We start from the raw sequence: 12,314 nt of genomic DNA, 5'->3' as shown, positions 1-12,314 counted from the left end.
TATACATGTATCAAATCATCATGTTGTACCTTAAACTTACACAATGTTATGTGTCAACTATATCTCACTAAAGCTGGAAAAAAAATAAAGTAAAAAAAGTTACAATATACATGATAATTAGTGCTGACTAGTAAAAAGCATTTCTATCAAATTTAGAAACAAGTAAAAAATGATTGTTATCCACCATTTGTATTCAATATTGTACTAGAGAAATACAATTAATAAGAGAAAAAAGATATATGGATTGGAGATGACAGAATTGTCATTATTCCCAGATAAAAAAAAATCGTTGCTTACATTTGAAAAAAGCCCAAGAAAATCTACCAACAAACTATCAGAATACCAGAGTTAGGCAAGCCTGCTAAACACAAATTCCATATACAAAAATTGATTGCATTCCTATACACCAGCAACAAACAGTTAGAAAACATAATTTTTTAAAAAGATACCATTCACAATAACAAAATCTGTAAGATGTGCAAAAACCTTAAAGAGAAAATTATAAAACTTCATTGAAAGATATAAAAGCCCTAAATAAATGGATAAGTCATGTTAGTGGATATGAAGACTCAGTATCATAAAGATGGTAATTCTCTCTAATTTTGTGTGTAGATTTGATACAGTGCCACTCCAAAACAACAAGGGAGTTTTTCTCGGAACTTGATAAGCTGATCTCCAAACATGTATGGAATCATAAAGGGTCAAAAATAGCTATTTTTTTTTTAGTATGTATGTAAGCTGATGTATTCTCCTGCCAGATATGAAGACTTATTATAAAGCTCGAGTAATTTAAATAATGTGGCATTAGTGCCAGGACAGACAAACAGATCAAAAGAACAGAAAAAGAGCCTGGAAATTGACCCACATGTGCAAGGGTCTGGCACAAATGAGTAGCAAAAGGATGGACTGCTCAATAAACAATGCTACAATAAATGATAAAGGAGTGATGGGATTAGAATATTGCCATTTTTTTCAAGCCCTAAGGAATTATGGATCTAGGCACATCACTGGTTGTTATCCTAAAAATATGATGTTGATGTTATATACCAGTTGATGGAAATACACAAAATCCTGTATGAAGTTTTCTTACCAAACGTCAAAGCTGAATCCGATCACATCGCTAAACTGACTGACTGACTGACTGACTGACTAACTAACTAACTAACTAACTAACAGTTTACAGGAAACATAGGGGCAGAGGAACATGTTAAATGATACCACAAAGATGCAATCAGGAAAACCTAGAATGTGGGAATCTATACAGAACCAAGTCTAGTTTCTTTAATAAATAAATTTCAATGGGGGAAAAAAAAGAGGAAGGAGATACTTATATATTAACTAGAGTTAGAAAACATCCAACTAACTGCAATGTATGGACTTTATTTGAGTCCTGATTCAAATCAAGTGCAAAAAGAAAATTATGATATAATTTGTAGAAATTTGCTTATTGATATTAAGGAATTATTGCATTTTTTAGGTGTAATAATGTTATTGTGGATAAAAAGACACCTGATCTTTTAAAGATTCATGCTCAAATATTTACAGATTAAATGATACAGTGTCTGGCTTTGCTTCAAAATAATTCAGAAAAGAAAATGACTGGAGGTATGGATGAAACAAGACTGGCCATGATTAGATCATTGTTGAAGCTGGATGACGAGTACATGTGGTTTATTATCCTATTCTCTGTACTTTTGTATATGTTTGAAATTTTCTAAAATAAAAAGTTAAAAAGGGGAAAGACAATGCTGGAATGATTTTTTTATCCATATGAGAAAAAAATAAAATTAGATCCCTACATCACATCATATAAAAAATAAATTCTAGGTGGATTCAAGACTAATTGTAAATTACAAAATCTTGAAACTTTTAGAAATGAATATAGGAACATGTGTTTATGACATTGGGGTGGGAAGGATTTCCTAAGCAAGACAGAAAAAGTGCTAACCATAAAGGCAAACACTGATAAATTTAAGGACATAAAAATACAATATTTGTGTACAATAAAAGATACCATAAACAAAATGAAAGACAATCCACAGTCTGGGAGAAACTATCTGCAACAAAATATTAGTGTCCACAATATACAATGAACTTTTACAAATCAATGAAAGGAAAAATGGGAAAATGGGCAAAGGCTATGAACAGTGAATTACAAAAGAAAATTGTAAATAAATATGTGAAAAGCTCTGCAACCTCACAGGTAATCAGGAAAATGCAATTAAAGCAGCAATGAGAGGGGCCGGCCCCGAGGTGTAGTGGTCAAGTTTGGCATGCTCCGCTTCAGTGGCCTAAGTTCATGGGCTTGGATCCTGGGCACGGACCTACACCACTCATCAAGCCATGCTGTGGCGGCGACCCACATACAAAATAGAGGAAAGATTGGCACAGATGTTAGCTCAGGGCCAAACTTCCTCAAGCAAAAAGAGGAAGATTGGCAATAGATATTAGCTCAGGGCCAATCTCCTTCACCAAAAAAAAAAAAAAAAAAGCAACAATGAGATACGTTTCACATCCATGGACCAGCCAAACTTAAAAATCAGATGATACCTAGTGATGGAGAGGATGCAAGAAAACAAGCACTTTTATACAGTGCTGGTGGGAATGCAAACTGGTCCAATCACATTGGAGATATTTTGATAACACTGGACCTAGTCAAGTTGAAGGTGCACATAGCTGTGACTTAGCAATTCCATGTCCACATATCTACCCTAGACAAATTTTCTCCCGTGTGCCTAAGAAAACATGGATAAGAATGTTTATCATGGACTCTATGTAATAGTTTAAAAGTGAGAACAACTGTACCTTAGAAGGGAAATGGAAAAATATTCATACAATGAAACACTAACGAGCAGATAAAATGAATAAACTGGATCTACATGTCTCAACACGAGTCAGTGTCAAAATCAGGTTTTAAAAAGATATGGACAGTATGTTACTATTCATGTAAACTTAAAACACACAACAGAATTCTAGGTATTGTTTGTGGATATACACTTATGTTATAAACATATGGGAATGATACCCACTGACTTAAAAAGAGTGGTGTCCTTGGGGGAAGGAGGGTAAGAGAAGGATGCAGGAGGGACGCCCAAACTCTGATGATGGTAAAATGAATATCTGTTATATCATTTTCTATACTTTTTTGTGTATTTGAAATATTTCATATTTAAGATTCTTTTTTAAAGAAAATACATTGGTTTAATATTCCCAAAACATTATCCTTGTCACACATTAATTAAAGACGATATGATTTTTCTATCTGGGAAACCTCACATAATTAACTGAAAAATACTTAGAACTGGGCCGGCCCCGTGGCTTAGCGGTTAGGTGCGCGCGCTCCGATGCTGGTGGCCCGGGTTCGGATCCCGGGCGCGCACCGAGGCACCACTTCTCCGTCCATCCTGAGGCCGAGTCCCACATACAGCAACTAGAAGGATGTGCAGCTATGCCATACAACTATCTACTGGGGCTTTGGGGGGAAAAAATAAATAAATAAAATCTTAAAAAAAAAAAAAAAGAAAAATACTTAGAACTAATAAAAAGCGGTGGTTATCCCTAGGGGTAGAATTATAGAGGTACTTTCACTTTCTAATCTTTCAAAAATTGTTTGAATTTTGAAATGATGAACATGTATTACTTTTATATTCAGAAAACAATAATGATATTTCCATTTTGAAAATTAAATAAAATGGAGGGGTAAAAAGTCAAAAAACTAATAAAGTTCGGGAAGGTAGCAGCTTGTAAAAGAAATGTGGCAGCAATAAAAAATTTACAAAGTAATATTGGAATAAAAATATAATTCAAAAAAGAAACAAATTATGAAAGAACCAAAAAAAATGTGCAGACATATGAAGAGAACCATAAAACTTCACATAAAAGGAGACTTGAATAAATCAGAAATGTACAAGAATAAACGAGAAATGTTCCAGAATGGGAAGAGCTGATATAACGCAGACGTTAATTCTCCTCAACCCACTCATACACACCGCAGAAATGAACTCATTCCAACCATTCTATCTTTATAAACCAGCACTTCATACTTAATGACAATTAATGAATGTATTTCCATATCACTATTTTGCGGCAGAAGTTCTTAATCCGAGCTGCATGGACTTCTAGGAAGTCTGGAGGGTCCTTAAACTCACTAAAATTAAATGCAAATTTTCCTGTATGTGAATTTTTCTGGAGTATCAATAGCTTTTAAGAAATACAACATGGCCTATTCCAAAGAAATACTAAGAACCACTGTTACTGATCATTTTTTGGCAACAGCTTTATTGGATATAATTCACATACCATACAATTAATTCACCCATTTAAAGCGTGCAATTAAGTGCCTTTTAGTATATTCACAGAATTGGGCAACCATCACCACAATCAATTTTAAATTTTTTAAAAATTTTATTTATTTATTTTTCCCCCAAAGCCCCAGTAGATAGTTGTATGTCACAGCTGCACATCCTTCTAATTGCTGTATGTGGGACGTGGCCTCAGCATGGCCAGAGAAGCGGTGAGTCGGTGCGCGCCCGGGATCTGAACCCGGGCCGCCAGCAGTGGAGCGCGCACACTTAACCGCTAAGCCACGCGGCCGGCCCACCACAATCAATTTTAGAACATTTCATCACCCCAAAAAGGAACCCCATAGCCTTTAGCTCTCATCTCCTAAACATCCCATTGTCCCCAGTCCTAAGCAACCACCAGTGTACTTTCTGTCACTATAGATTTGCCTTTTCTGGACATTTCATGTAAATAAAAGCATACAATATGTGGTCTATTGTGACTGGTTTCTTTAACTTAGTATAATGTTGTCAAGGTCCATCCATTGTAGCATGTAACAGTACTTTGTTCCTTTTTCGTGGCTGAATAATATTCCACCGCGTGGATATACCATATTTTCTCTATTCGCTCATCGGTTGATGGACCTTTGGGCTGTTTCCACCACTTGGCTATTATGAATAATGCTACTTTGAACATTTGTGTAAAGTTTTTGTGTGAGCATATTTTCATCTGATCCACAGCCATCCGTATTTCCTTTTCTGTCAACTGTTTGTTTGGCTTCATATTTCTCAACACTTTTTCATTATCAACTCCATAAGGAGAAAACTTTAATTAGTTAATGAATTTATTTAATTAAGGAATTGTTTTAATTATTACAATTATTATACTATAATTTATAATTAATAAGTTTATTTGTTTAATTAGCCAAATAATCAAATTTCATTTCTTCCTAACAAGAGAAATTAAATACTAAGGAATAAGAATTGAGTTTGGAGGGCCACAAACCATTGTAATACCTAAGATTTTTTTGCCCCCCAAGAAACAACTTCTACCCTCTTGGGGGCCATAGTACACCCATTGGGAATGCATTCTTTAGAGCCCTTGCACATTTTCTTCCTATGGGGTTGCCTTATTGTTTTCATTTTTAGGAATGCTTCATATCTTAGAGAACCTGGCTCTTCATAATGACTTGCAAATAATTCCCCTCAGTTTGTAGTTTCTTTGAATTTAACTTCTGATGGTTTTTGCCTTACAGATTTTTTAAAAAGGTAGTTGAATTGATCAATCTTTTTATGGCTTCTGGGGTTTTGTGATACTTAGAAAGGCCTTTGCTATTCCAAGGTTATAAAAACATTCTTCTGTGGCTTATAGTTTCATTATCCACATTTAACTCTGATCCACCTGAAATTTATTTTGGTGTAAGGTACAAACTTAGCATCCAACTTTTTTCCCCAGATGACTATCTAGTTATCTCATATTATTGAATGATCAATCTTTCCTACACTGATTTGAAATACTAAACTACTGTGCATATTTGGGTCTAACTTGGAACTTTTAGTCTGGACCACTGATCTGTCTGTATATGCAAGTACCATCACTGCACTGTTCTTCTTACTGTAGCCTTATAATATGTTTTATTATGTTCTATTATCTGGTGCCCTATTTCTCTCTAATTTCTTGACATTTAAAAAATTGGTTTCCTATTTTGGTTCGTTCATTTTTATCTGAACTTTAGAATCAACTGGTTTCATTAAGTAATACTGTTGGCATTTTGGTGGGATCCCATTACTTTGTAAATTAATTTAAAAAGAACTAACATCTTTATTTTGAGTCTTCTACCCAAGAACATGAAATAACTTTCCATTTTTAAAGCCGTCGTTTGTAATCCTCAGCATTTCGAAGTTTTATTCATGTGTGTCACACATTTCTCATTATGATAACATGCTGAGTATTTTAAGTATCAAGAGTGTGTGTGTGTGTGTATATATCCTCAGTAGTATTTAAACGTTTTATTCACATATATATGACACATTTCTCATTATGATAAAATACTGCATATTTTAAGTATCAAGAGTATGTACATATAGATATTCTTGATTCTTCTTTTAATTTTGTACGCAAACACATTATTGAACTATCTCATTTTTATAATAGTTTTTCAGTTGACTCTCTTGGGTTTTACAGCTATACAATCATATCATTTCATCTTATCATCTGCAAATAAAGATAATTTAATGTCCCACTTTCTTATTTTCATACCTCTAATATTGTTCTTTAATTACATGGGTTATTTCTTCCAGAACAATGCAAATAATAGTCCTATATAATAATATTGCACATTTTTGTTTTATCCTGACTTTAATGGGAATGCTTTTAGTGTTTTTCCCATTAAGGATAACGCTGACTTATGGGTTAGATGAATCTATTTTATATGTTAAAGAAATAACTATCTCTTCCTATTTTGTTAAGTGTTTTAAAAATTAAGAATAGATATTAAATTTTGTCAAATGCCCTTTCAGTGTTTATGGAGATGGTCTTATGATCTTTCTCCTTAGACCTATTAATATGATGAATTATATTAATAGATATTTTTGCAACATTTTATTACAAAATTTTTCAAACATACACGAGAGTTGAAAGAATGTTACACCGAACATTTATATATCTGTGATCTACATTCTACCATTAACATGTTACTATACTCACTTTATCACATAATAGATAATAGATTTTAAAATATTGATTTTAATAGATTTTAATTGATTCTGTTAGATTTTAAAATCTTGAACCACTCTTGTATTACTGTAGTAAACGCTTGGTCAAAGTGTATTAGTTTTGCTTTTAAGTACTGTTGTATTTTGTTTGCTATTTTAATTTGGACTTTTGTGTCAAAATTCATAAATATATGTACATGTGATGTGTATGTACATCTGTGTGTCTTTGCCTCACAAAAACAATTTGAACATAAAAAATATTTTAGGCACTGGAATATTTTAAGTAGCATTGGAATTATCTGTCTCTTAAAAAACTGGTAGAATTCCCCCATAAAACTGTTTGGGATGGGTTATTTTTCAAGAAGGTAGGTAAATCTTTAACAGCATTTTCTATTTCATCTATGGTAATTTGTCTGTTTATTATTTCTTTCTCTTCTACAGTCAGTTTTGATAAATTATTTTTTCCTAATAAAAATATCATTTTCTTCTGGTTGCCAAATGTATTTCCAATCAAGTTAGGCAGAATGTCTCCAACTGTGTTTGTAATTGTCTGTCTATTTGTATTTATTTTGTGATTGTCATGATTATTTTGTATATTTTTACTTTCTCATTTTTTGACTACGTCACCAAACCACTGATATATTCTTGTTTTTCCCCCAAAGAACTAGCACCTGGATTTAGTAGTGCTATTTTTTTCCTCTTTTCTAATTCATTGGTGTCTGCTTTTCTCTTCATGATTCTTTCCTTCTGATTTTTTTAGGTTTATTCTTTTAATTGCTTGAGTTAAACACGATGCATTTTTGTTCATTCTTTCTTAATTATTACTATACATATCAAAGGCTGTGAATTTTCCTCTGATCACTATTCTTGCTCTATGTCATAGGTCTAATAGTTAGGATTTTCACCATCACTATTTTACGAACACTTTGAAGTTTGGGGGTTGATTTCTTCTTAACTCAAGAATTGTTTGAAAGTTCTAAATTTTATGGGCAGAAAAAATTGTTTTGCATTTGGATATTGTTATTAATTTTTAGTTTTACTGCATTGTGATCATAGAATGCTGTCCCGCTCATTATGTTTTTAGATGTTTTATATTACTTTTTTATGTATATGTCATGAACTTAGGTGGATTAAAGCTGCCAACTACTAATTTGTCTCTGTTTCTCTTGTATCCCCTGTTGCTAAGTGCACAGATATGCATAACTGTGTTTTCATTATGAATTGTAGCGTTTGACATTATAAATTGCTCACCTTTGTATATCATCTTTTTTTATGGCTGAGAATACTAGTGAATCACAATTTATTTAGTTACATTGTATTGTTAGGTATTGAGGTTTTCCTAATTTTTCTTTCATGTGAAAGAACCCTGTTAATTTGAAGAGTGCAAATGGTATTTCATTGCTGTTTTGATTTGCATTTCTCAGTGTTAAGATTTAAGATTTAGTATTTTCTGATCATTTGCATTTATCTATTAATGAATTATTAATGTTTATAATAGCTAGTAACTGAAGATAATCTAGCTATTCAACAATAGGAGGTTAGATAAATACATTTCAGTATATTAATATAATAGAATGATAATAGTTATCATTTATTGTACTTTATATAAATTATATCATTTTATCCCTATAACAGTCTTGTGAGGTCATTATTACCATTTTCAATTGATTCTAAGATTAAATTTTTGTATCTCAACATACCTAAAATTGATTGCTTGTGTGTCATAGTTTAATTGGCAGTGTTGGTTTTTTTTCTTTCTCAGTGGCAAAAAAAAAGGTAATTCTTACAATTGATGGCGTATTAGGGTCAATGAAATATGCTAGTTCCCATTTCATAGACGATAGAGCTCAATCTTAAGGCTGTTAAGTAATTTGCCCAAGGTCCCCCAACTTAAAAATACCTGGAAGCATATAGATTAAAATGTTAAAATAGTTCTCTCTGGGTGCGAGGATTATAATTCATTTTTTCCCTTTTGCTTATCCATATTGTATGTTTTCTTCCATGTATACAAATAACTTTTATAATAAGAAAAAGTGGAAATGCTTTAAAAAATGGAAAAAATAAAGTTGGATCCCCAGTTCACATTCATTAAAATAAATCCCAGCTACATTAAAGAATTAAATATAGAAAATGAGAGAATTCTAGTCATACTGAAATTGTGGCAGTACTATAGTTTTTTTAATTACCCCAAAATGTTTCCGGAAAATCAATATAGCAGTAAAAGAAAGAAAGTCCATAGACAATCTCTTCAACAAAACCAGGTGACGAAGATGCTCCATGGACTCCAGGGTACAGGCGGATGTGGCCGAACTCCTGAGAGTAACGGGACGTACAGGACAGGCCCGCAGCGGTGAGTCAGGAGCACCAGGATTTGAAAGTGGACCATCGATGGACACTGAACCCCCAAATCTCTAAAATATTTGCATACCCAAAAGGAAAATACTCCATCCCGAGCGGGCTCTGGGCAAGCAGATCTGAGAAACACTGACAACACTGGGATGTGTCTTCCCAAACTGCAAGTTGTGAGTGATGCAGAAGGGTGCGTGCTATTAGGGGTCTCAGTCTCCAAGGATTTAATAGTTATCCAGAAAAGACTCGCCTTCAGATGTTAAACTCTGAAAAAAACTGCTAGAAGCAGAAAAGAAATTGAACAAGGAAGAAACACTAGGCAGAATTGAGAGAAAAGGTTCAGATAATAGGAAGGAAAGTTGAGAGGAAGCAGATTTTGCTGTGTTGTAACAGCTAATATAAAGTCTAAAGCGGTGCTGTCTAATAGAGATATAATGTGAGCCACGAATGCAAGCCATATATGTAATTTTATATTTTCTAGTAGCCACAGTCAAAAAGTAAATGAAAATATGTGAGATCAATTTTAATAATATATTTTATTTAATCCAATATACTCAAACTATTGCTATTTCAACATGTAATCAATATAAAAATTATTAATGAGCTATTTTACTTTTTTTTCATACTAAGTCTTTGAAACCTAGTGTGTATTTTATATCTCAGTTCGGATTAGACACATTTCAAGTGCTCCATTGCCACGTGTGGCTAGTGGCTACCATATTGGACAGTGAAAGTCTGAAGACTTCAGCAAGGCCCGTTGAGCTCCAGGAAACCCAAGGAAGGAGGCAGGAAGCCCTTTTGATTCAGGCTTAGTTCTGAGAAGCGAAAAAAATTTACACAGAGAGACCACCATTTGAGTGTTTCATAGTAACAACAGAAAGCATAGGGAAAGCCACCTGGCCCATCTCTGGCCCTTCCATAGCCACCTTCTCTTAAGAATCTAGGGGAAAACATCTTTTCTATTCAAGAAACAAAAGAGAAATATAATATAACTCCAAAAAAAGGTTTTTACAAGAAAGAAAAAGATGGAAGTGGAAATTAACTAAATACTATTCTGCTAGACAAAGAGGACATATATGGACACAAAGTTAAATGAGTTGAAAGCAAATTAAGAAAATGTGAGAAGCTTTGAAAGAAGAGCACATAATACAGAAATAGAAGCACTCAGAAATGAGATGGCCAGGGCCGGCCCCGTGGCTTAGCGGTTAAGTGCTCGTGCTCTGCTGCTGGCGGCCCGGGTTCGGATCCTGAGCGCGCACCGACGCACCGCTTCTCTGGCCATGCTGAGGCGGGGTCCCACATACAGCAACTAGAAGGATCTGCAGCTATGACATACAACTATCTACTGGGGCTTTGGGGGAAAAATAAATAAATAAATAAATAAAATTAAAAAAAAAAAAAAAAAGAAATGAGATGGCCAGACAATAGGAGGACTTTAAAATGAAGATTAAATTAGAAGGAACACAAGGGTGAGTACACACCTTAACAGGAACAGTAAGGGAAACAGAGGATATAAAACAGAGAAGTGAAGAAAATCAAACAGAAAGGAAGAAAGAGATAAAAAGGATTTGAGAGAAAGTGACAAGCATAGAAGTTAGGCAAAGGAGATCCAACATACGTGTAATTGAAAGCCCTAAAGAATAAACTTTAAACAATGAAACAGAATAAATATTTAAAAACTGAATTAAAAATAGTTCTTGAAATATAAGAAGATCTGAATCTAAATATGGAAAGGCACATACTCTGTCCTATGAGAATTAACCCTGAATGGTCAACACTGACACTTAGCTTAGTGACATTATTGTTCCTTAAAGATAAAATAAAAATCTTTTAGGCATTCGGGTTAGAAGTCCAACTTACTTCTAAGGAAAAGAAAATCAGGATGGCATCAAGATTCTAGACAGTAACATTTTATGTTTTAAAAATGCAGCGACATTTTAAAGATATTTAAGTAGAAAAAAAATAGCCAAAGGTTTTATATCCAGGCAAAATCTCCTTCAAATATGAAGGGTACCAACCAAACAGTTATGAATATGCAAGGCCCCATGGATTGTGGGTCCACCAGAATTCTGTGCTCATGGGGCATCACGCACACATATTGTGCACATCTCCTCTGCTCATGCACACGCTCCCTTGTCCCATCAGACTTGACTTATAAAACAAAAGTTCAAAGATGAAATGGTTAAGAATCTCAAGATAGCAAAAGCAGAGCATTAAGCCAAATGTGGGCCCCCAAGGAGTGCAGGGCTCTGTGTGACCGCACAGGTTGCACACTCATAAAACCATCCCTGGATGACGCCCAGTGTCTGGTAAGGCCAGATCCCTTCCAACTTGTTTCCCTCCTCTGCTCTCTCTTCCTACAACCCATTCTCCATACTGGAGTCAGTGGTCTTCCCAAAACACAGAATTAACCATGCCCGGCTCCTGCTTAACACCCCCACTCCTATCATTCTCTGCACTCGTGATAATAGTCATACTCTCTAACATGGGTTACCTGGACCTGCCCACTTTCCTCCTCTCTCATCCTTCCTTTCCTGCGCCACACCCATACTCCAGGCCCCAGCCAAACCAAACCCAAGCATCACGTGTCCAAACTGAATCCCAGTTCTGCACTCTACCTCCCAGATTGTCCCTTCTCCTGTTCTCCCTGTCTCAGGAACCAGCACTTCTATGGATCTGGTTGTAGGAACCCTGGGGTCAGCTTTGCCCCCTCTTCTCCCTCAGTCCCCACATCTAATCTGCCCTCTCTTTCACGCATCATCTCTTGAAACTTCTCTTGTCAGTGTCCCTGACATTCTTGCCCATGTGTCCTCCCTTTCCATCTGCCTTTCTGTCTTCCACCCTGGAAGCATCTCGCCGCCTTCTTGCTCACATTTAGCAAGGAAACCTTCAGGGGAGAATGCCACAGCCGTGAAGACTGGTGCCTCTGAAAAATCAAGGTCTCCAACCTCACGTGGGCCCACAGTTTCT

This window comes from Diceros bicornis, chromosome 28 (genome assembly GCF_020826845.1).
Source record: "Diceros bicornis minor isolate mBicDic1 chromosome 28, mDicBic1.mat.cur, whole genome shotgun sequence".
In the NCBI taxonomy this organism is placed as follows: Eukaryota; Metazoa; Chordata; class Mammalia; order Perissodactyla; family Rhinocerotidae; genus Diceros; species Diceros bicornis.
The sequence above is the reverse complement of the archived record's forward strand: the minus strand, read 5'-3'. Positions refer to the sequence as shown.